The sequence below is a fragment of the Oncorhynchus nerka genome, linkage group LG26 (assembly GCF_034236695.1).
Source record: "Oncorhynchus nerka isolate Pitt River linkage group LG26, Oner_Uvic_2.0, whole genome shotgun sequence".
Taxonomy (NCBI): domain Eukaryota; kingdom Metazoa; phylum Chordata; class Actinopteri; order Salmoniformes; family Salmonidae; genus Oncorhynchus; species Oncorhynchus nerka.
In genome coordinates this window covers 20,841,077-20,865,527 of record NC_088421.1, presented here as the reverse complement: position 1 = coordinate 20,865,527, position 24,451 = coordinate 20,841,077, and the positions used below count along the sequence as shown (strand labels likewise).

At 44.4% G+C, this 24,451-nt stretch overlaps 1 long non-coding RNA gene across 1 annotated transcript in view; it reads left to right on the top strand.

Moving 5' to 3' along the window:
• The window catches only part of LOC115110701 (uncharacterized), a 364,514-nt gene extending 340,561 nt beyond the window's left edge, over positions 1-23,953 (top strand). The window contains exon 6 of the long non-coding RNA XR_010461294.1: positions 23,849-23,953. This is a non-coding gene — a long non-coding RNA (uncharacterized LOC115110701). The remainder of the gene's footprint in view (positions 1-23,848) is intronic.
• The last annotated feature ends 498 nt before the right edge of the window (positions 23,954-24,451 follow it).

Below are 24,451 nucleotides of genomic sequence, written 5' to 3'. Positions count from 1 at the left end.
AAAACAAACGACGTGCCCATCGCTCACAGAAACACCAGAGATTGTTTACTGAGAGCTGGGTGCATGAAGCTGCTGGCACCTACTGTACTGCCTGCTGGGGTCTTCCTCTCATACCGCTTCCAGGGTCATGGATCAGAGGTTCCAGGGATTCTGTGTGTGTGTGTGTGTGTGTGTGTGTGTGTGTGTGTGTGTGTGTGTGTGCACGCGCGCATGTATGTGTGTGTGTGTGCGTGCGTGTGTGTGCTGGCGCGTGCGTGTGTGTGTGTGTGTGTGCGCGTGCGTGCAGTGGAGCCTGGCCCTGGGTTTGAGCCAAGCAGTGAGCTGGTCTGGTCCTTCTTGTGGAGGCGGTGCTTCCTGGGTAATTAGTCAATCTGAGACTGAGCCGTCAGGCTGACCTCTGAACCCGAACTGCCTCCTCTTCTTCCTTCTTCCTTCTCTTCCTCTCTGACCCATGTCAGCTGACATCTCCACACTATTCCTCTCCAATCTAAAGATCAAAAAAAAAAAAAAAAAGTTCATAGTATCCCAGCTAATTTGCCAGGCTTCATCATAACACATGATCTCGTGGTCATTGGTTTGAATGGGGAAATGCACAGTATGGTTAATGGTTTGTTATTTCAGTGGTATTCTCATATGGTGAAGAGAGAAGTTCACATGAAAACAGTCTTTGTTCCAGCTGAGCTTTGAGACTGAGGTCAGAGAGGAAGAGAAGGAAGAAGGAAGAAGAGGAGGCAGTTAGGGTTCAGAAGTCAGCCTGACGGCTCAGTCTCAGATTGACTAATTACCCAGGAGGCACCGCCTCCACAGGAAGGACCAGCACACACACACACACACACACACACACACACACACACACACACACACACACACACACACACACACACATACACACACACGCACCTCTGATCCATGACCCTGAAAGTGGTATGAGAGGAAGACCCCCATCCAGGTCCCGTTTGGCTCTGTTTCCTTGTTTGTTCTCCTCATACAGTGAATGATATTATATCTCCAGTGGAACTAGCAGACTACTTCTCCTTCCACACGGAGCCCGGCAGTAACATGACCAGCTTGTGAGCCGAGTGGTGGCAGGAGTTTTCTGAAGCGGGATAATTAGCTGCCGACTGTCAGATGATTAGCCGGGCTGCATCTAATTTTGGTCACAACCTCTGACGATAATGGTCAAATGAAATCAATGGCGTGCAGAAATGTGTGGGATTTGCTAAGCAGCATGTGCTCAATTGGCTAATTCATATCAGCCTGTCCCCTTTAATGCGAACAGGTTAGCGGCTCGGTGCTAAATGGTTAAAAGGAATTCGCTCTTGAGCATGACCTCGTCTTACTCAAATGGTCACCTGTTTTAACTCTTTCATTGAGTGCGAATACAAGTTATATTTATATTCACACTCAATGAAAATTGAGTTAAAACAGGTGACCATTATTTCCTTGCCAAGTATCTCAAGTCCACTTTAGTGCAGGTGCTGTATCAAAACTGTTCAAATATCTTATCCATTTCCAGCACCGAGGTGTTGACTGAAGAAATAGATAATGAGGTCAATCATGTTTTCAACATTATTATACAGGAATTTCTTGAAAAGGGTAGCTGAATAGTCTCCTGAGTTGAGCATTCTGTCAGAAAAATGAGTCCCACAAAGACATCCTTACTGCCTGAGAATGCCATTGAGTTGAGTAGCAACAGTAATGAGCAGTTGTGACTGGAGAAATACCACCTTTCAATCCCCAAATGACAGTCACCGGTCCCTGGCAGGGATTTGGCTTAATGCAGAGTTTTAAAGACATTCAGTGGGACCTGAGGATTGGAGGTGTATATTATATTGATGCACCTCCTTGTGATGACAGCCGTATGTGACAGTAAATCCTTGATACTTATGCATAATTTCCCTTTCCCTGACTGCCTGGCCACTGAGAGAGAGTCTACAACAGAGACACAACCATTTCTGTTGGGCTTCACTCACTGTGATGGGTACAGCTCAGGTGTTCTGTACAGAGGTTAGTGTGGTTAGTTCTCCATGTGTCTGGGTGCAAGACAACAAAGGTAGACTTGGCTACTGTCATGTTGATTTGATTGCAATCAGCCCACAAAATGGAGATGTTTGGATGTCACCTGAGTTGTGGTTCTTGGCTGTTGGTTGAGGCACCTTGAGTGAGATGATGATGCAGTGTGTTTGGCCAAACTGGATGGAACCGGATCTGGCTCATCCAAATTCATGTCAACTTGGAGGGTGCCCAAAGGGCCTCATTTGGTGGACATTCTTTCCTGTGGGTTTCATGGTGTTCTCTATGTGTGTATGTGTGTGTTTGGGGAAGGGATGGTGTGAGTGTTTTTATGTATGTGTGCAGGGTTGCACAGGTTACTTTCTAAATGTAATCCTTTACAGTTACCGGTCCAAAATTATAATCAGTAAGGTAACTTTTGGATTACCCAAACTCAGTAACTTAATCTGATTACATTCAGTTACTTTTATATTATTTTCCCCTTTAAGAGTCATTAGAAGAAGATAGAAATACAATAAATAAAAAATGTTACCAATTGAACCTCATCTATTGCAGGATAATCCATGTTCAAGTTTACATAGCTGGCCATATATGGATGTTATATTTTACTTGATGGGTTGGTTATATAGGCTTTTTCTAACCCATCATTTTCTACTACATATAATAATATGATTCAATTATATATTAACATTAAAAACCAAATGTTTTACACCTTGATCTTAAAGAATAGGACTTGGAAATATGGAAGTATAGATTAGCCACATTGTTTTACCTGTGCATAACCCCAAAACTAAGGATTTATTAGCCAGCCCTACTCTGTTGTTTATGATTTTGTTGTCATGGAGGACTGATTGGGCTCATTGATTTGATTTGAAAAATAAATGCTGCCCTCATGGAATGTCATGTTTTGAGCACTACTGAATAGTGCTATTTACATGTGAAACATTAATGCCATATGCTGCATTTGCTATAGGCCTATTGTTAAACATTTTGTTGGTGACACTTTGATATCGTAATAATTCACAGAAGTAATAACAAAATGATCGCCCCGCCTCTGTGTTGGTAATAAACTGAGGGATGGGCCTGGAGAAATTTAACCACTCTCAGATTAAGACAGAGTTATGGATTCAAGGACTGACCATCCATGATATCAAAAGTATTGTTTTATAAGAAAAATGACCATCCATCATTACTTTAAGACATGAAGGTCAGTCAATGCGGAACATTTCAAGAACTTTTAAAGTGTCTTCAAGTGCAGTCGCAAAAACCATCAAGCACTAGGATGAAACTGGCTCTCATGAGGACCATCACAGGAAAGGAAGACCCAGAGTTACCTCTGCTGCAGAGGATATGTTCATTAGAGTTACCAGCCTCAGATTTCAGCCCAAATAAATGTTTCACAGAGTTCAAGTAACAGACACATCTCAACATCAACTGTTCAGTGGAGACTGTGTGAATCAGGCCTTCATGGGTCGAGTTTCTGCAAAGAAACCACTACTAAAGGACACCAATAATAAGAAGAGAATTGCTTGGGCCAAGAAACACGAGCAATGGACATTAGACCGGTGGAAGTCAGTCTTTTGGTCCAAATTTGAGATTTTTGGTTCCAAGCGTCATGTCTTTGTGAGACACAGAGTAGGTGAACGGATGATCTCTGTATGTGTGGTTCCCACCGTGACGCATGGAGGAGGAGGTGTGATGGTGTGGGTGTGCCTTGCTGGTGACACTGTCTGTGATTTATTTAGAATTCAAGGCACACTTAACCAGCTTGGCTACCTTAGCATTCTGCAGCGATACACCATCCTATCTGGTTTGTGCTTAGTGGGACTATCATTTGTTTTTCAACAGGACAATGACCCAGAACACACCTCCAGGCTGTGTAAGGGCTATTTGACCAAGAAGGAGAGTGATGGCGCTGCATCAGATGCCTGGCAATCACCCGACCTCAACCCAATTGAAATGGTTTGGGATGAGTTGGACCGAAAGTTGCAAGAGCGCATTTTTCACTGGCTGTCCACTGGTTTCTAAAACAATGATTGATATGCAGCTTAAATTTCTTGAATTCAACCAGTTTGGGTTCAAATACACATTTAGATTTGTGACCAGCCAACCACCACAACCACAATCCGTAAGGTGTAAATAGCTAAAACAGTGTGATTCATCAATGTATGTAGATAACAATAAGTGATATCCGTATCGCCATAGACTACACCACTGCTGTCATCCTTACCTCCAAGTGTTTATTCAAGTTGGATAATCTTTGGATGCCAACAGCAGTCGTACCATTGGAAGACATAGCTTGGACTGTAGCCTACAAAAGCCTATTCCTGCTCTTTTCCCGCGACCCATAAAACACATTGGGTGTGTCATCATAGTGGTCTCTGGCTTGTGGTCAGACTCGCTCAGGTGGAACAAACTTAAACTTGCGCCTTTTTTCAATGCTGATTTGAATTTCATTGAGAAAACAGGAGTGTCAAATATTTTTTTTTCCGTTAACCTCCTTTCTGAATTTAAAAGTAATCATATCGTTTTTCAAAAGTATTTGTAATCTGATTACAATAATTTAGCTGGTAACGAATTACCGTTAGCGTGTTTTTGTAATCCCTTACAAGTTGAATTACAGCTGGGATCTGAGTGGGCCAGGATGAGATCCTTTGACGAGAGGGACCGCTGTATATCTTCTGTACAGTGTGTCCCTCACGTCTCTTTGCCCATCTATTTGTACATGTAATCCGTTACTCCCCAACCCTGTACGTGTGTCTATGTGTGCGTGCGTGATGCGTGCGTGTGGTGTGTGTGTGTGTGATGCGTGCGTGTGGTGTGTGTGTGCGTACGTGAAGGTGAGTTTTTGTTTCTCTCTACATCTTTTGCTGGGGAACATGGGGGGACATTAGTATTCAGCCAATATCACAGGGGTCATGTGCTCTACGCCCTGCTTTCTCCCAGCAGTACCTTTCCCAGCTACCCCCTTCCACTCTCCCTGCCCCCACTCCCCTCTCTCCATTTTGTGGACTGCTGCAGGGCTTTAACTAGAAGCAAGGGGAACAAATACAAATAGATGGGCAAAGTTGTGGGATGTGAGACCTGGGGGACACACTGGACAGATATACAGCGGTCCCTCTCGTCAAAGGATATCATCCTGGCCCTCTCAGATCCCAGCTGTAATTCAATTGGGCATAGACAAGAGCAGGATTTCCTTGATGCTTTTTTTCCTTTTCCTATAAACGGGCTGTCTGCCTGTCAGCATTGATAAGGCAAGCTCATGCACGCTGCGGCTAACTCTCCCCAACCCGGCAGCCATACTCCATAGCGCTACACCGTTGAGTAGCTTCTCCATGATTTACTGTATGCCTGACTGCCCATCCCCACCTTTTCATTGGTGCCCCTCTGGAGGACTGGGCTGCCTGTCTCTCATTATGTCTCTATTATGTTTTTTTCTTTCTGTTGGACTATCTGACTATTGTCCATCTGATATGTCTGTGTGTCTACAGCTATCTGTCTAATCTGTGGAGATGGTTGATGGAATAGGAGCTGATAGGGGAGTGGCTACTGTTCTCTCTCTGTTTCTCCCTTCTCTCCCTCGCCGTTCTCTGTCTCTATCTCTGTTGGACTATCTGACTATTGTCCATCTGATATGTCTGTGTGTCTACAGTCATCTGTCTAATCTGTGGAGATGGTTGATGGAATAGGAGCTGATAGGGGAGTGGCTACTGTTCTCTCTTTGTTTCTCCCTTCTCTCCCTCGCCGTTCTCTGTCTCTATCTCTGTTTGACTGGAGCCATCCACGGTCAAGGGCCTTGGTCAGTCTGGTTATGTGAGGCCGTAGACTACATCACTGCCCAGGCATCCTCCAATATGGTGGGCAGTGGGAACCATTCATATCTCAGGTTGTATAACAAGGAACCTAGAGTATATGGATGTACTGGTTGACAGGTTTCATAGACCATAGCCTCACATGCACCTTACTTCATTTAGAAGATTGGCTCTTGGGCGCTTCATTTGTAAGATCCTACTCTTGACTTTTTGACAGTATTCACACTGCTTGTTAAATTGCTTACTGCCTGTAGGAAACAGCATTATATCACACAGTTGTTAAAAAAATAACTATATCTACCTATTGAAAAAATGTGTATGAATTATCAAGGAATGTAGGCCTACTGGCATTACATTTCATTCCTCTTCCACTGGTTTCCGTTGCAATAGGCTCGTAACTCCACGTGACTAAAGAAGAAAAAAACAACCTATGTGTCACTTGTCTCCATTGGCAGGATGAAGAGAAAGGGAGAAAAGGTGTGGTTGGGGACGGGGAGGAGAGGCTGGAGAGAGAGTAGGAGCGAGAGAGCGAAAGAGAGAGGGAGTAAGCGAGAGGAGAGAGAGAGTGAGAGAATGATGGAATGCATCAGCATGGTGAGGTAGCTAATGCTTCATAAGATTGGCAGTAAAGTGTGCCTTTGGATGGCGGGCTGACTTTAGTGTGTGCATTACTGAGCCGCATAAATCTGGGTGCCCCTGCTTTCCCTGCCTTCCTGGGTTTGCCTTTAATTACCTGAGCTAGCCTGCCCGGCCTGCGCACCGCTCCTAGCTAGCGCTCAGCTCTGATCACCACCAGGCAGCACTTCCCTAATGGGGCTGCCTCGCTCGGGCATCACTCTCACTCACTCTGGCCAGCTGGCAGGATGGCCTGGGGGGGAAGCCTGGCCTTCTATTATGACTGGAAGTCTCCATTGTAACTCACACCTGTAGGTCCCCATGTTATGTATGTGTGGCTCTCTCTCTATCCGTCTGAGTCTCCATAATAACTATGGTAAAATGGAGTCGTACCCTGCTCCACGAGGGGGCAAATCAGGCTTAGCACCCTCAGTTCAAACCTGAGCCTCCTCAGTTTTAGTTTTGTGCCTATATATAATTAGAAAAAAGTTTAAATGATTGAGTGACAGGTTAGCTTCAAATCTGTATCTCCACTGCTCTGTCAGCACAATGGGTGTGTGTAGGAGGCAGTGGCGGTCGGTGCCGTTTAATATGGCCTTATTTCTATTACAGCATATTGGATGACTGTCATTCATACTCCAGTCACTCAGCTCAATGTAACATCGATAGGTTTAGGCTACTACATGATACTAATATTTTCCTTGTACCCATCATGAGGTTGCTACAACCTAGCCTATGAATGAGAGTTTACAACATTGGTGTACAGGTCGAGAGAATCAAGGTGTACAGTTTACATTCAGCAGCAAGCAGTTTAGCAGTTACCCTGGCGGGCCCCAGTGGCAATACATTACATTGTCTTTCTCTCTCTTCTTTGTCTTTGAGTCAGCTACTCACCCCATTTATGCACAGCAGTGCTAGCCAGCTGTAGCTTATGATTCCAGTACTAGATTCATTCTCTGATCCTTTGATTTGGTGGACAACATGTCAGTTCATGCTTCAAGATGACATCCTCTGGAAGTCCTCATAATTACTGTGTAAGTCTATGGAAGGGGGTGAGAACCATGAGCCTCTTAGGTTTTTTATGGAAGTCAATGTACCTAGAGGAGGACAGAAGCTAGCTGCTAGCTGATTGCGAAGATGGAGACCTTTTTCGTTGAAGTAAAATGAAAGTTAGAGAGTATGCCTCAAGGCAAAAAATCCCATAAGGTAGGGCTCCAGACTGCGACCATTTAGTCACATTTTTCAACCTTTTGACAGCTGGCTGTGGGAGTTAAAAAATGTATTGGTTGCATCGGTGTGGGCTGCACATTCATTCACCTTACTAAAAACAACATATTTTTTTAGGATGATTAAACCATGATTTGGTCAAACAGTACATTATCTTCATGACTCCTGTAATGAAACTGTCTGACTCCTGTACCTGCTTTGATGGGGCCTGCTGCTGTGTAAAGTGAGCCACTTGAAAAGTGTTCTGATTGTATACCATTTTAAAATCTAAATCTACCTTTAGATGAATACATGGCTACAATGAGTGGGTATTATCTTTAGAGTTAGTGAGCTAGCAAATGTTTCGAGTTTCCACTTAGTCAGGTGGGGAATTAGCCCCAAATAAATGAATCTATGATATTAGAGTACATAAAGATGCAGGCAAATTTGTATTGGGAAAAAAATGTTTTTTTGAGAGAGAGAATGCCAACAGTGTGCAAAGCTGTCATCAAGGCAAAGGGTGGCTACTTTGAAGAATCTCAAATATACAATATATTTTGATTTGTTTGACACTTTTACACTTTTTAGTTACTATGTGATTCCATATGTGTTATTCCATAGTTTTGATACCTTCACTATTATTACACAATGTAGAAAATTGTAAAAATGATGAAAAGCCCTTAAATGAGTAGGTGTGTCCAAACTTTTGACTGGCACTGTATATATTTTAACATTAATACAGTGTACGCCTAAGGCAATAAGCCTATGCATGCAATGCCCTAATGTATTTAGTGTTCAAATCTTCAAACTGTGAGGTCGACAATTTTTGTTTTAGGAAAGAAAAAACAACAATACAATATAAAACAACAATATAACGTTTTGCATATGCTACAGATCGAAACACAAGGAAGAGTGTTTTTGTAGTTAGTTATAGGCTGTTTTAAAGGACATGTAAATGTGACTCTTCTGAAAAGGTAAGAATCAATCTAGCTGGTTGTTTTTTAATTAAAATCTTGTAGGGCGCTGTCCATGGTGCTGATAGAGCGTAGTGGAGATTTCGCACCAACCTGTCATTTCTTGGTCAAAAGCATTTGAACTTCTATGTTTATTGTGGTATAGCGTGATATAAGCAGAATTCAATATAATCCAATGCAAGAAACCAAATGACCTACTGAAAATATAGCTACGTATCGGTATGTTTCATCATAGAAATACATTCTATTATTGTTTTCTTGGTAGCCTATTGGTTACCGTGGCAGCTGTGTGTCACATAGGCTGTTTGTAATAGGTGAATTGCCCTATTATCTATCTTGTAGCCTATATTCATCACTAAAACGGCCTTGCTTTAGTTTGTAATGTGCTGTCCAGCAGAGATTGGCACGAAATCTGTAGCCTACCTGTCATGGCATTTGAACTTTGTTTGTGGTGTAGCATGATAGAAGCAGAATTCAATAGAATTGCAATGCAAGAACCCGCCCAAAATTGTGCCCCCTCGCTGATTTCAACTGCCCCCTTAGTCACTTTATCCTAGCGCCGGGTCTAAGTGGATTGGAGGGGAGGGAGGGGGACGGGGGGGTAAGTTCTTGTATGGGGACTTTAGATCTATGTATATTGTATTCAGTGTGAGGCGTGTGTTTTGAAAGGTATAAATTCCTTTTAGATCAACAGTGGCGGGTTCCGATGGTTTACAGTATGTCACATTCAAAGCAACAGCAACCAATGATCTGGAGCCATTAGCTTCCTGGTCTGTGGATTGTCCTTGGGGTTTTGCTGTCAGTGATTGACAGTGCATGACAGTTTCGCCAATTGTCATGTTCACAGTGCCTCTCCTTCTCTTTGTAATGTGGAGCCTAACAATGTGCCAAGAAGTAAAATAGACACTAAAATACATCAGTGCAATCCCTTTGTTTCAGCCCATAAGAAGCCGTCTCACGGCGCTTCGCATGAGCTCCTTGTGTCTCCACCGTCTTGAATGACTCACACTGACCTTGGAGATTATTGCTATACTAGACAGAAAAAATGCTATATGTTTGTCAAGAGCTGTCTGTCATCAATGAGCTTTTGTGTTGAGTATCGATCGCCTCCTCGGCAGGACACAGAGGTTGATGGATGCACAGCAAACAGACTCTGCATCGCCAGCAAGCAGCAGCAAGCCTCCCCTCCCTCCCTCCCCTCCCCGACCGGCCCAGCCAAGGGGTCTCATGATGAGATGTCAAGACAGGGCAACATCCTCCCCCTCCCATACCCCAGACCCCTGTCCCTCCACCCTCTCCCCTGTTCCTGTTTATTCTGGAGCTCTCTCCATCTTCAGTCTCCGTCCGTGGCGTAGCTATAGCCAGGGAACCAAGCCGCGCAGCCGTTCATTAGCAAACATGGAGTGGATTACTGTAGGTTAGTGCCGCTCCTCCCGTGTCGATAACCCAGCCTTATTGCTTTGTAAATGGCAGAGTCGCTAACAAGAGTTCCACCACTGTATCTGCGGCACACATATAAAGATAACAATACAATTCCCCTATCAGTTGACCTGGTTTCTCTTCAGTTAGTAAGCTTCTGCCTCTGGAGTACAATTGAGTGGGCCATGGTCTTTATAAAGCCGATACTAGACAACATGAATGTGGAACACGATGTGAGAGCCATCATCCCTGGTGATTCTTTTTTATTTTTCAGGAAGGAACGACTGCTGCAGCACTGTAGCAATCACAGTTTGTCTTCGGCACAAGTGAGAATGGCAATAATGCTAGTTTGGATGAATTTACCCACAAAATATGAATAATTATATTGTTATTAAAGGAAAGAATCTATGCCAGAAATCTGAAAAATGTCATTGGGCTTGCTTTCTTTTGTCCCTTGACCTGATTTGCCCCTGTATGGCTCCCTCCCTCGCTGCACAACATGGATATGGTATGAGGTCAGGCTAATCGATCTGCTTTGATATTTTATAGACCCCCCACCTCCTCCACCTCCCCCACTGTGTGAGCTGCTGCTAGAGTATTTCCTCAGTGCAGGATTACTGATGCTATCCACCTTTTGCCACGAGGGCTCTTAAACAGACACTTGTCATCAGCCCCTGACCAAGGACATAAATAGATCAAATAGGTTGTGTTTACACAGGTAACCCAATTCTAATCTTCTTTTCACTAATTGGTCTTTTGACTAGTCAGATCAGCCCTGAAGAATATCTGATGTGAAAAGATCTGATGTGAAAAGATCTGATGTGATAGGGCAAATGAAAAATACATGCATTTGTTTACATAGCCATCATTCTGTCATTTATCCATGAATTATTACAGAGCATCTGGGTGAGGAATACATCTGGCATAATATTCACCACAGCCCACATTGATAAAACAATGTCAGAGTTTGCAGACTCAATAACACTTAGAGGGATATAGGAAAACAAGTGTGCCATACATGGCAGAAAAGTCTGGCAGATTACAGGAGATTTTCTGGCCCTGGGGACTTCTCACTCAACTGATGTTGACAAAGCAGAGCCGATGTAGGTTGAGTGGGAAAAAATCTATTGGAAAGAGAAAGCATTCAAGTATGCAGGCCTGTATATGATAGCATTTGATATGTGCTCTTTGTGGGGGTTTTCTCGCTCCCCGTGCCAAGGGTTGTGTAGCCATAAATTATTCAACAGTCAAATCCAAAAATCTACTAAATAAAATGATTTGTTTCCCCAAACGGTACTTCACAAAAAGGTTGTTTATAACGATGGTAAACCACATCTCTCAGTGCTGCTAGCAATCAATAGTCTGATGCAATCCTAAAGGCCCTTCATCATAACTCCATTCTACTGAGTGGACCAGTCCACCTTAACACAGGCTACAGTGGAGACATAGAGACATATGTGCTGCATCTCCATCCACTGGTGTCTCTCCCAGTTCTCTCCAATTGCCAGGACCTCAAGAATTCTCCTGTAGTTTTGAATAAAACATTTTTAAAAAGCTCCCAAAAATGTGAATGCTTGTCAAATATTTCATGCTCTATAGTTTCAATTTAATAGCTAATTTATTTATTGATTAATTTTATTGTTGGCTGCCAAGTAAATTCTTATCCTCAGATGACGAAGGGTGATGAAGATGAAGGTGATAATGTCAGTAATAGTTTTGAAGGCTACTAAATCAATAACAGTTCCAGTGCTGATGACACTGATGTCATCCACCGTCAGAGGCTCTCCTCTTCCTCCTCCTCCTCTTCCTCCTCCTCCTCCTCATCCTCCTCCCCAGATGCAGTGCTCTTCATCAGCTGGATCTGTGTCTGTGTCTGTGTCTGGGTCTGGGTCTGTGTCTGTGTCTGGGTCTGTGTCTGGGTCTGGGTCTGTGTCTGTGTCTGGGTCTGTGTCTGTGTCTGGGTCTGTGTCTGGGTCTGTGTCTGGGTCTGGGTCTGGGGCCCAGGCTTGTTATTAGTGCTGTGAATCCCTTCCTTCCTGCCTGCAGCCAGATATGACTGGTGCTGGTGCTACAACCTTATTCATCTCCATACTGGAAGTCAACAGGCCTCTGCTCTAATGGGGAATGATTAAAGAGTAGAGGAGCCAGTAGAACTCACTCAGCGAAAGTTCAGAAAGTGCAGCCAGTCCGTGACTGAACATGGCTCCATTCATAATGCACAAGGACAGGAGAGGAGAGAATTGGAGAGGATGTGAGAGGAGAGGCGAGAAGAGGAGAGGAGGGGAAAAGGGGTGAGAGGAGGGGAAAGGAGAGGGGGAGAAGGGGGAGAGGAGAGGGGAGGAGGGGAGAGTAGAGCAGAGGAGGGGAGGGCAGAGGAGGAGTGGGGAGAAAGCGTGAGAGGAGAGGAGAGGACGGGAGAGGAGAGGAGAGTAGAGGACGGGAGAGGAGAGGAGAGGACGGGAGAGGAGAGGACGGGAGAGTAGAGGACGGGAGAGGAGAGTAGAGGACGGGAGAGGAGAGGACGGGAGAGGAGATTAGAGGAGGGGAGAGGAGAGGAGAGGACGGGAGAGGAGAGGACGGGAGAGGAGAGGACGGGAGAGTAGAGGACGGGAGAGGAGAGTAGAGGACGGGAGAGGAGAGGACGGGAGAGGAGATTAGAGGAGGGGAGAGGAGAGGACGGGAGAGGAGAGTAGAGGACGGGAGAGGAGAGGACGGGAGAGTAGAGGACGGGAGAGTAGAGGACGGGAGAGGAGAGTAGAGGACGGGAGAGGAGAGGACGGGAGAGGAGATTAGAGGAGGGGAGAGGAGAGGACGGGAGAGGAGAGTAGAGGACGGGAGAGGAGAGGAGAGTAGAGGAGAGTAGAGGACGGGAGAGGAGAGGAGAGTAGAGGATGGGAGAGGAGGGGAGAGGAGAGGACGGGAGAGGAGATTAGAGGAGGGGAGAGCAAAGGGGAAGGAAAAGAAAAGGAGAGGAGATGGCATTTACTGTAGCTGGAGCTATCTGGCCTCCTTCCCTCTGCTGGCCCTACCACCTCAATATGACACAATAACTACATTAGCTCTGCATAGGCGCTATGCAAGCTACAATATATGCTGCCTATATATCTGCCTTTATTCGTTTTTTTTTGGTATTAAAATAATTGTTCACTTTGAATGTAATGACTCATCTATTAACAGGGCTGGTGTTATGAGAGGAGGGATACCTCAGGGACCTCGTTCTTTCTTCCTACCGCTGGGTTCCTGGAGGAGGGAGGGAGGGTGGCGGGAGGCCTGTTGTACAGTGTAGTACATAGGTAGGTTTCACTGTTAGGATCAGCCCTACAGCCTCAACAACAGGAGCCAATGTGGCTAATTTACATATATTTGAAGAAAATGGGACCTCTGTGTTGAGCAGCTAAAATGGCAGGCAGAAAGAGAGCTAGAAAGAGTCACACTGGCTGACTGACTGGCTGACTGGCTGGCTGGCTGGCTGGCTGGCTGGCTGGCTGGCTGGCTGGCTGGCTGACTGGCTGGCTGGCTGGCTGGCTGACTGGCTGGCTGACTGGCTGGCTGGCTGACTGACTGGCTGGCTGGCTGACTGGCTGGCTGGACTGACTGGCTGGCTGGCTGGCTGGCTGACTGGCTGGCTGGCTGACTGGCTGGCTGGCTGGACTGACTGGCTGGCTGGCTGGCTGGCTGGCTGGCTGGCTGGCTGGCTGGTGACTGGCTGGCTGGCTGACTGGCTGGCTGGCTGGCTGGCTGGCTGGCTGGCTGGCTGGCTGACTGGCTGGCTGGCTGGCTGGCTATTCCAACTGCACTGATTTACAAGTCTATCATCAAACTGGCTGGCTGGCTGGCTGGCTATTCCAACTGCACTGATTTACAAGTCTATCATCAAACTCTCTGTCTACCATAACGCCTCTGACTTTCATCGGCAGGTTTTTCTTTTCTCCCTGGTTAGCTGCATTTTGCATATGTGGCGGCATATGTTGCACTCTCAGGAAACATTTGTTATGATTTAAGAGGACCCTGCAGCAGTGTATACTGCACCTGTCACTATCGGATTATTTTATAGCCTGTGCATTGTTCTCTGGCATTTAATTAGTAATTACATGGTAGCAATTTGCATTTTGTAATACTTATTTTATGTGATTGACATGAAAAAAGGAAAACATATTTTGTTTAAAATTCTCCAATGCATTGCTTTTGATCTGAATCCAACTGTATTATTTTGGAGCAATTGTGTAGACAAGCCTATCTATCTCAGCATCAACCTATTTTAATGTAGAACAGGGAAAGAACATTGGAGCAGAAATCTTCTTTCTTATTAAGTACTATTATCATTCTTTGAATATGTCCAGAGTAATACCATCATACGTCATTAACACAGGAGGACTATTTTATTACTCCAACGGATTCCATGCAAGCATCATTCCCCACATTTTTCTGCATCCATGGGCATAGCTCAGGAAGAACATAATCCGGAATGAGAAGCTCTGTGGCCTACAGTGCAAACAGGATAAAGCAATGACAAATTCTGGACCTGAGGACTCACGGAGAGCACGGGAAAAGGAGATTAAGAGGAACACCATTGTTTACCTCCTCCAAGGTGCAGGGTACTTTGTTGTTTATAAATGTTGCTAGCTCTTATTGGTTACCTCGCAGGCTTTTGGAATGAGGAAGGGGGATAAGACTTGAGGAAGGACTCAGGAGGGGGTTCGATAGAACTTGAATAATGTGTGGCAGGGGCTAAATGAGCCATTCTGCGGTACTCTAAGGCTTCTCTGCCCCACCCATCCCCCCTCACGGTATCATGCCCTGAATTATTAAGAGTGTTGTTTGCCCTTATTGCATTGCAGCAATGTGCCTCGTCGCTAGAAACAAGGATCTCCGAGCTGCATCGCTCTGGAGCTCTGTGCTCCAGCTCCCCACCTTCATCTGCATTGTCAGGGGAGCACATGTGAGAGCAGTGGCCAGGGAAGGACGCGCACACACACACACACACACACACTCAGAAGCAGATAAATACTGCACATTTGGTTCATAAAACAAATCTCATCCAACACCTAAATTATTGCAAACACTTTTGACAATAATTGACAAATATATATATATATATATATATATATGTATATCTTTTTTTTTACTTCATTCAATGCTTTATATTGTGCTACAAATGACTACCACTACACTGCATACACTGCCTATGGTTTGCAGTGAGAGGTACACATTTTTCGGGGATTTTTCTTTAGGTCCTCATTTGGTGAAGTAAGCTACACATGGCTGATGCTGCTTGTAAGTCTGACAGGGAAGTGTTGGGCTCCAAATCCCTCATGATGTCTTTCTGTGTGTGTGACTCTGAGATGAAAGGGGGAGTCACATACCGATCCAGACGAGGATAACACACTGAAGAGACGGCATCACTCACTTAATAAAACAACACCTACCACCCCATCACCATCACATGTGCCTTGACCATTACGCTCTGTTAGAAGCTTTCTGTCAAATGCCCTGTTCTGATATGTAACAAAAACATATAAAAGATAGCGATGAAAAATGTCATTTGAAGGTCTGGATAATAACATTGTGGAGATCGACACCAATGATGTAGAAAGGATACAGGCTTCTACCCAACCCAACCCCTCCCTGCCTGCCTCTCTCCTACCCCCTCCCCCCCACACCTCCTTCTCTACTTTTTAATCACACAATTAATAATTAATCAGAGGTTGGCCTCGATAATGTTGAGTCTGCAGATAAGATAGAAGCACACAACTGCTGAGAGGACCTAACAGAAAAAAGACATGGGCACCAAAAACAGAATATCAACTCTTTAACACTGACGGACCAATAACCACATGTCACCAGATTAAAGAATGAACACATGTTATTAAATGGAAGAAATGCTCCACATGCTCTTTTTAAATAGTGGAACTATGAGTTGAAATCAAATGTTTTTTTTAGCACCTTACTTTCTGGCTGCATTTCAGAGGCAGTTACAGAGAAGAATGTGACATGAACTGCCTCGAGCCTTCCTCTGTTTATGAATATGTAGCTAGATACTGTATTGATTGCTTGATTTTCCCTACGCTTTAAATTCCTCTGGAGTGAAGTGGTGTCAGAACTGAGGAGAGAACCAACACTCAGTCACAGGACCACAATGTCGTCTTCTTTCTTCTCAGAGAAGTATGACATCATCTTTCTGTACTCCAAAGGTGAGACTGTAACATGTGTTGGAGACTAAGGCAGTTAAAGGTTGACTGTAACATGTATTGGAGACTGAGGCAGTTAAAGGTTGACTGTAACATGTATTGGAGACTGAGGCAGTTAAAGGTTGACTGTAACGTGTTGGATACTGAGGCAGTTAAAGGTATGACTGTAACATGTGTTGGAGACTGAGGCAGTTAAAGGTATGACTGTAACATGTGTTGGAGACTGAGGCAGTTAAAGATATGACTGTAACATGTGTTGGAGACTGAGGCAGTTCAGTTAAAGGTTGACTGTAACATGTGTTAGAGACTGAGGCAGTTAAAGGTTGACTGTAACATGTGTTAGAGACTGAGGCAGTTAAAGGTTGACTGTAACATGTGTTAGAGACTGAGGCAGTTAAAGGTTGACTGTAACATGTGTTGGAGACTGAGGCAGTTAAAGGTTGACTGTAACATATGTTAGAGACTGAGGCAGTTAAAGGTTGACTGTAACATGTGTTGGAGACTGAGGCAGTTAAAGGTTGACTGTAACATGTGTTGGAGACTGAGGCAGTTAAAGGTTGACTGTAACATGTGTTGGAGACTGAGGCAGTTAAAGGTTGACTGTAACACATGTTAGAGACTGAGGCAGTTAAAGGTTGACTGTAACATGTGTTGGAGACTGAGGCAGTTAAAGGTTGACTGTAACATGTGTTGGAGACTGAGGCAGTTAAAGGTTGACTGTAACATGTGTTGGAGACTGAGGCAGTTAAAGGTATGACTGTAACATGTGTTGGAGACTGAGGCAGTTAAAGGTATGACTGTAACATGTGTTGGAGACTGAGGCAGTTAAAGGTTGACTGAGAACATGTGTTGGAGACTGAGGCAGTTAAAGGTTGACTGTAACATGTGTTGAGAGACTGAGGCAGTTAAAGGTTGACTGTAACATGTGTTGGAGACTGAGGCAGTTAAAGGTTGACTGTAACATGTGTTGGAGACTGAGGCAGTTAAAGGTTGACTGTAACATGTTGTTGGAGACTGAGGCAGTTAAAGGTTGACTGTAACATGTGTTGGAGACTGAGGCAGTTAAAGGTTGACTGTAACATGTGTTGGAGACTGAGGCAGTTAAAGGTTGACTGTAACATGTGTTGGAGACTGAGGCAGTTAAAGGTTGACTGTAACATGTGTTGGAGACTGAGGCAGTTAAAGGTTGACTGTAACATGTGTTGGAGACTGAGGCAGTTAAAGGTATGACTGTAACATGTGTTGGAGACTGAGGCAGTTAAAGGTTGACTGTAACATGTGTTGGAGACTGAGGCAGTTAAAGGTTGACTGTAACATGTGTTGGAGACTGAGGCAGTTAAAGGTTGACTGTAACATGTGTTAGAGACTGAGGCAGTTAAAGGTTGACTGTAACATGTGTTGGAGACTGAGGCAGTTAAAGGTTGACTGTAACATGTGTTGGAGACTGAGGCAGTTAAAGGTATGACTGTAACATGTTTTGGAGACTGAGGCAGTTAAAGGTTGACTGTAACATATGTTAGAGACTGAGGCAGTTAAAGGTTGACTGTAACATGTGTTGGAGACTGAGGCAGTTAAAGGTTGACTGTAACATGTGTTGGAGACTGAGGCAGTTAAAGGTATGACTGTAACATGTGTTGGAGACTGAGGCAGTTAAAGGTTGACTGTAACATGTGTTAGAGACTGAGGCAGTTAAAGGTTGACTGTAACATGTGTTGGAGACTGAGGCAGTTAAAGGTTGACTGTAACATGTGTTGGAGACTGAGGCAGTTAAAGGTATGACTGTAACATGTGTTGGAGACTGAGGCAGTTAAAGGTATGACTGTAACATGTGTTGGAGACTGAGGCAGTTAAAGGTTGACTGTAACATGTGTTGGAGACTGAGGCAGTTAAAGGTTGACTGTAACATGTGTTGGAGACTGAGGCAGTTAAAGGTATGACTGTAACATGTGTTGGAGACTGAGGCAGTTAAAGGTTGACTGTAACATGTGTTAGAGACTGAGGCAGTTAAAGGTTGACTGTAACATGTGTTGGAGACTGAGGCAGTTAAAGGTTGACTGTAACATGTGTTGGAGACTGAGGCAGTTAAAGGTATGACTGTAACATGTGTTGGAGACTGAGGCAGTTAAAGGTTGACTGTAACATGTGTTGGAGACTGAGGCAGTTAAAGGTTGACTGTAACATGTGTTGGAGACTGAGGCAGTTAAAGGTTGACTGTAACATGTGTTGGAGACTGAGGCAGTTAAAGGTTGACTGTAACATGTGTTGGAGACTGAGGCAGTTAAATGTTGACTGTAAGATGTGTTGGAGACTGAGGCAGTTAAAGGTTGACTGTAACATGTGTTGGAGACTGAGGCAGTTAAAGGTTGACTGTAACATGTGTTGGAGACTGAGGCAGTTAAAGGTATGACTGGAACATGTGTTGGAGACTGAGGCAGTTAAAGGTATGACTGGAACATGTGTTGGAGACTGAGGCAGTTAAAGGTTGACTGTAACATGTGTTGGAGACTGAGGCAGTTAAAGGTTGACTGTAACATGTGTTGGAGACTGAGGCAGTTAAAGGTTGACTGTAACATGTGTTGGAGACTGAGGCAGTTAAAGGTTGACTGTAACATGTGTTGGAGACTGAGGCAGTTAAAGGTTGACTGTAACATGTGTTGGAGACTGAGGCAGTTAAAGGTTGACTGTAACATGTGTTGGAGACTGAGGCAGTTAAAGGTTGACTGTAACATGTGTTGGAGACTGAGGCAGTTAAAGGTTGACTGTAACATGTGTTGAGACTGAGGCAGTTAAAGGTTGACTGTAACATGTGTTGGAGACTGAGGCAGTTAAAGGTTGACTGTAACATGTGTTGGAGACTGAGGCAGTTAAAGGTTGACTGTAACATGTGTTGGAGACTGAGGCAGTTAAAGGTTGACTGTAACATGTGTTGGAGACTGAGGCAGTTAAAGGTATGACTGTAACATGTGTTGGAGACTGAGGCAGTTAAAGGTTGACTGTAACATGTGTTGGAGACTGAGGCAGTTAAAGGTTGACTGTAACATGTGTTGGAGACTGAGGCAGTTAAAGGTTGACTGTAACATGTGTTGGAGACTGAGGCAGTTAAAGGTTGACTGTAACATGTGTTGAGACTGAGGCAGTTAAAGGTTGACTGTAACATGTGTTGGAGACTGAGGCAGTTAAAGGTTGACTGTAACATGTGTTGGAGACTGAGGCAGTTAAAGGTGACTGTAACTGTATGACTGGAACAACATGTGTTGGAGACTGAGGCAGTTAAAGGTTGACTGTAACATGTGTTAGAGACTGAGGCAGTTAAAGGTTGACTGTAACATGTGTTGGAGACTGAGGCAGTTAAAGGTTGACTGTAACATGTGTTGGACTGACTGAGGCAGTTAAAGGTTATGACTGTAACATGTGTTGGAGACTGAGGCAGTTAAAGGTTGACTGTAACATGTGTTGGAGACTGAGGCAGTTAAAGGTTGACTGTAACATGTGTTGGAGACTGAGGCAGTTAAAGGTTGACTGTGAGAACATGTGTTGGAGACTGAGGCAGTTAAAGGTTGACTGTAACATGTTGGAGACTGTTAACATGTGTTGAGGAGACTGAGGCAGTTAAAGGTATGACTGTAACATGTGTTGGAGACTGAGGCAGTTAAAGGTTGACTGTAACATGTGTTGGAGACTGAGGCAGTTAAAGGTTGACTGTAACATGTGTTGGAGACTGAGGCAGTTAAAGGTTGACTGTAACATGTGTTAGAGACTGAGGCAGTTAAAGGTTGACTGTAACATGTGTTGGAGACTGAGGCAGTTAAAGGTTGACTGTAACATGTGTTGGAGACTGAGGCAGTTAAAGGTTGACTGTAACATGTGTTGGAGACTGAGGCAGTTAAAGGTTGACTGTAACATGTGTTGAGACTGAGGCAGTTAAAGGTTGACTGTAACATGTGTTGGAGACTGAGGCAGTTAAAGGTTGACTGTAACATGTGTTGGAGACTGAGGCAGTTAAAGGTTGACTGACTGGAGACTAACATGTGTTGGAGACTGAGGCAGTTAAAGGTTGACTGTAACATGTGTTGGAGACTGAGGCAGTTAAAGGTTGACTGTTGGAACATGTGTTGAGACTGAGGCAGTTAAAGGTTGACTGTAACATGTGTTGGAGACTGAGGCAGTTAAAGGTTGACTGTAACATGTGTTGGAGACTGAGGCAGTTAAAGGTATGACTGGAACATGTGTTGGAGACTGAGGCAGTTAAAGGTTGACTGTAACATGTGTTGGAGACTGAGGCAGTTAAAGGTTGACTGTAACATGTGTTGGAGACTGAGGCAGTTAAAGGTTGACTGTAACATGTGTTGGAGACTGAGGCAGTTAAAGGGTTGACTGTAACATGTGTTGGAGACTGAGGCAGTTTAAATGGTTGACTGTAACATGTGTTGGAGACTGAGGCAGTTGAAGTTAGAGTTGTTAAACTGTAACATGTGAGGCAGTTGAGACTGAGGCAGTTAAAGGTTGACTGTAACATGTGTTGGAGACTGAGGCAGTTAAAGGTTGACTGTAACATGTGTTGGAGACTGAGGCAGTTAAAGGTATGACTGTAACATGTGTTGGAGACTGAGGCAGTTAAAGGTTGACTGTAACATGTGTTGGAGACTGAGGCAGTTAAAGGTTGACTGTAACATGTGTTGGAGACTGAGGCAGTTAAGACTGGAGGTAAATGACTGTAACATGTGTTGGAGACTGAGGCAGTTAAAGGTTGACTGTAACATGTGTTGGAGACTGAGGCAGTTAAAGGTTGACTGTAACATGTGTTGGAGACTGAGGCAGTTAAAGGTATGACTGTAACATGTGTTGGAGACTGAGGCAGTTAAAGGTTGACTGTAACATATGTTGTGTTGGAGACTGAGGCAGTTAAAGGTTGACTGTAACATGTGTTGGAGACTGTAACAGGCAGTTAAAGGTTGACTGTAACATGTGTTGGAGACTGAGGCAGTTAAAGGTATGACTGTAACATGTGTTGGAGACTGAGGCATGTTGAGACTGAGGCAGTTAAAAGGTTGACTGTAACATGTGTTGGAGACTGAGCAGTTAAAGGTTGACTGTTAACTGAGGCAGTTGACTGTAACATGTGTTGAGACTGAGGCAGTTAAAGGATGACTGTAACATGTGTTGCAGTTAGGTTGACTGTAACAGGTTGACTGTAACATGTGTTGGAGACTGAGGCAGTTAAAGGTTGACTGTAACATGTGTTGGAGACTGAGGCAGTTAAAGGTTGACTGACTGTAACATGTGTTAACATAAAGGTGTTGTTGGAGACTGAGGCAGTTAAAGGTTGACTGTAACATGTGTTGGAGACTGAGGCAGTTAAAGGTTGACTGTAACATGTGTTGAGACTGAGGCAGTTAAAGGTTGACTGTAACATGTGTTGGAGACTGAGGCAGTTAAAGGTTGACTGTAACATGTGTTGGAGACTGAGGCAGTTAAAGGTTGACTGTAACATGTGTTGGAGACTGAGGCAGTTAAAGGTTGACTGTAACATGTGTTGGAGACTGAGGCAGTTAAAGGTTGACTGTAACATGTGTTGGAGACTGAGGCAGTTAAAGGTTGACTGTAACATGTGTTAGAGACTGAGGCAGTTAAAGGTTGACTGTAACATGTGTTGGAGACTGAGGCAGTTAAAGGTTGACTGTTAAAACATGTGTTGGAGACTGAGGCAGTTAAGGTTGACTGTAACATGTGTTGGAGACTGAGGCAGAGGTTGACTGTAACATGTGTTGGAGACTGAGGCAGTTAAAGGTTGACTGTAACATGTGTTGGAGACTGAGGCAGTTAAAGGTTGACTGTAACATGTGTTGGAGACTGAGGCAGTTAAAGGTTGACTGTAACATGTGTTGGAGACTGAGGCAGTTAAAGACTGTAATGACTGTAACATGTGTTGGTGACTGAGGCAGTTAAATGTTGACTGTAAGATGTGTTGGAGACTGAGGCAGTTAAAGGTTGACTGTAACATGTGTTGGAGACTGAGGCAGTTAAAGGTTGACTGTAACATGTGTTGGAGACTGAGGCAGTTAAAGGTATGACTGGAACATGTGTTGGGGACTGGGCAGTTAAAGGTATGACTGGAACATGTGTTGGAGACTGAGGCAGTTAAAGGTTGACTGTAGTAATAAGGGCTACTGTCAGTAACAGTAACCCTTTATCTCATGCTGCATAGTGAAGTGCTATGTACTTATTTCCAACATGTCCACCCCATCCCCAGCCCACTGTATTTAGGAAGAACATGACACTGTATCAGAGGATGATAGAAGCACTTGTGCTGCTACTCGCTGGGGAAGGTCCCTCTCTTAATTAGCAGTAGGAGCTCATTGACGCTGCTCCCGGCCTGTAGTGTATCTCTCTCTCTCTCTCTCTCTCTCTCTCTCTCTCTCTCTCTCTCTCTCTCTCTCTCTCTCTCTCTCTCTCTCTCTCTCTCTCTCTCTCTCTCTCTCTCTCTCTCTCTCACTCACTCACTCACTCACTCACAGAAACACATTTGCACACACGCTCTTGAAAAAGAATGGGTGAAAAAAAATTGTGTGAACCCCGGATGGCAACAGCAAAGCAGTCACAGCATAGCAATGCCCCCCACGCCTGGCCCATTAATAACAGTAATACACACACCGCGCCCTAGCCACCTCCACCGCCAGCCGCCGAGAGCACCACTGACACTTTAATGGGCATTTTTTACTTTTCTTTTTAAATAATGCATGTGTTGCTTGTCAGCACTGCTTCCAGTTTCCCCCACCTCCCTTTTGCAGCATTCCTTTGTGCAGAAATTACAATGGGGACCTGCGTTCATCATACTTGGGGACATGTAGTAGTGTGTGTGTGTAAATCATATGTTGTGGGGACCTTAGTGTTAGTGTGTGGGCTGGCTCCTCAGCTGCTGCAGGGGCCTAACATAAGAGTTCTCTCTCCTCTCCAGGCAGAAGCTCTTCATACACAGCAGCCGTGTCACTGTGGCCAGGGCTGGAGGCGGAGGGCTGAGGGCCGGGCTTACATGTCTCATACAGGGTTGCCAATGTTGTGGTCTGACTGTCCTCACATGGAGAGTGTGCTAATGGGGGTGGTAATGTTACTAAGGGGGGTGGAGGATGGAGGGAACGGGAATTCGAGGGTCAAGGGGTTTGACTTCCTGTGTTGATGGAACAAGGACTAACCAGAGCTGTATGTAACATACTGTATGAGGCACAGTCATGGGTGGCTTTGTACAGACTTTCTCTGACAGATCTCTCCTTCAGCACACCTCTGATCGTTACACACTGATGTTATCACTGTAAGCATCTCATTAGGCTAGCTGGAGGTTCTATCATATGCAGTTGGAACACATGTACTTGTGCTATCGATTTCACAGCAGCTACATTTCCCTGTTCATCATAAACCTCTGAAATCAATATTCATAACAATCAATGTGGTGCTCTCTATTATATTTCTTATTTCTTTCTTTTATTTCAATTCCTGTGGCTGTGCAATGATTTCCTATGATTTAATTTTCCAATCCTGCTAATAAAGCCTAGTACATTGCTGGAGTGTAGTGTAGTCCATTTTAATGACTCTGTGTTTTCTCTCCTCTCTGTTTCTGTCCCTGTAGGAAACACGTTGTGTAAATCAGGAAGTATTGCTGTCTTCGGGAACGTGGTGTACAGCGGGCTGCTCAACGAGCACCTCTGGCATTTAGGAGTTCCCCTCTTCACGAGACTGGTAAGAGCAGCTCTGGCCCCTCACATCACACTTACTTCTCACACTTACCTCCATTTTGTACTGAGCGCCTCACGTGGCTCCGTGGTGTAGCTGAGAATTCAGGTGGATGAATCTCTGCCTGCAGTCTCTTGTGGCTGGGTTTGATGCCCCTACTGTTGACATCTTGTTATCTGATGTTGTTATATGCTCCACGATATGAAAGTCCTGCACAGTAAGTTTTAAGTCAAGGAATCCCCGCCACATCTAAGCCATTGGTTGTATTTCATTCTTTTGAAAGGCTTTGGTTCCTCTAAAGGTTTGAGCTGAAGCTAAGAAAGCCCCATGTGACTACAAGTGAAGACGTCAACAAAGTCTTCTACATTCCTCTCTGGCCCTAGATACAGAGGTGAAGGCATATGTGGTTCTTCTTTTTCTCTGCCTTTCAGGTTCTTATAGAGAGAGAGAGTCTAGTTTCCTTTGGGAAAAGAGCATAACCAGCTAAATAATTCATGAA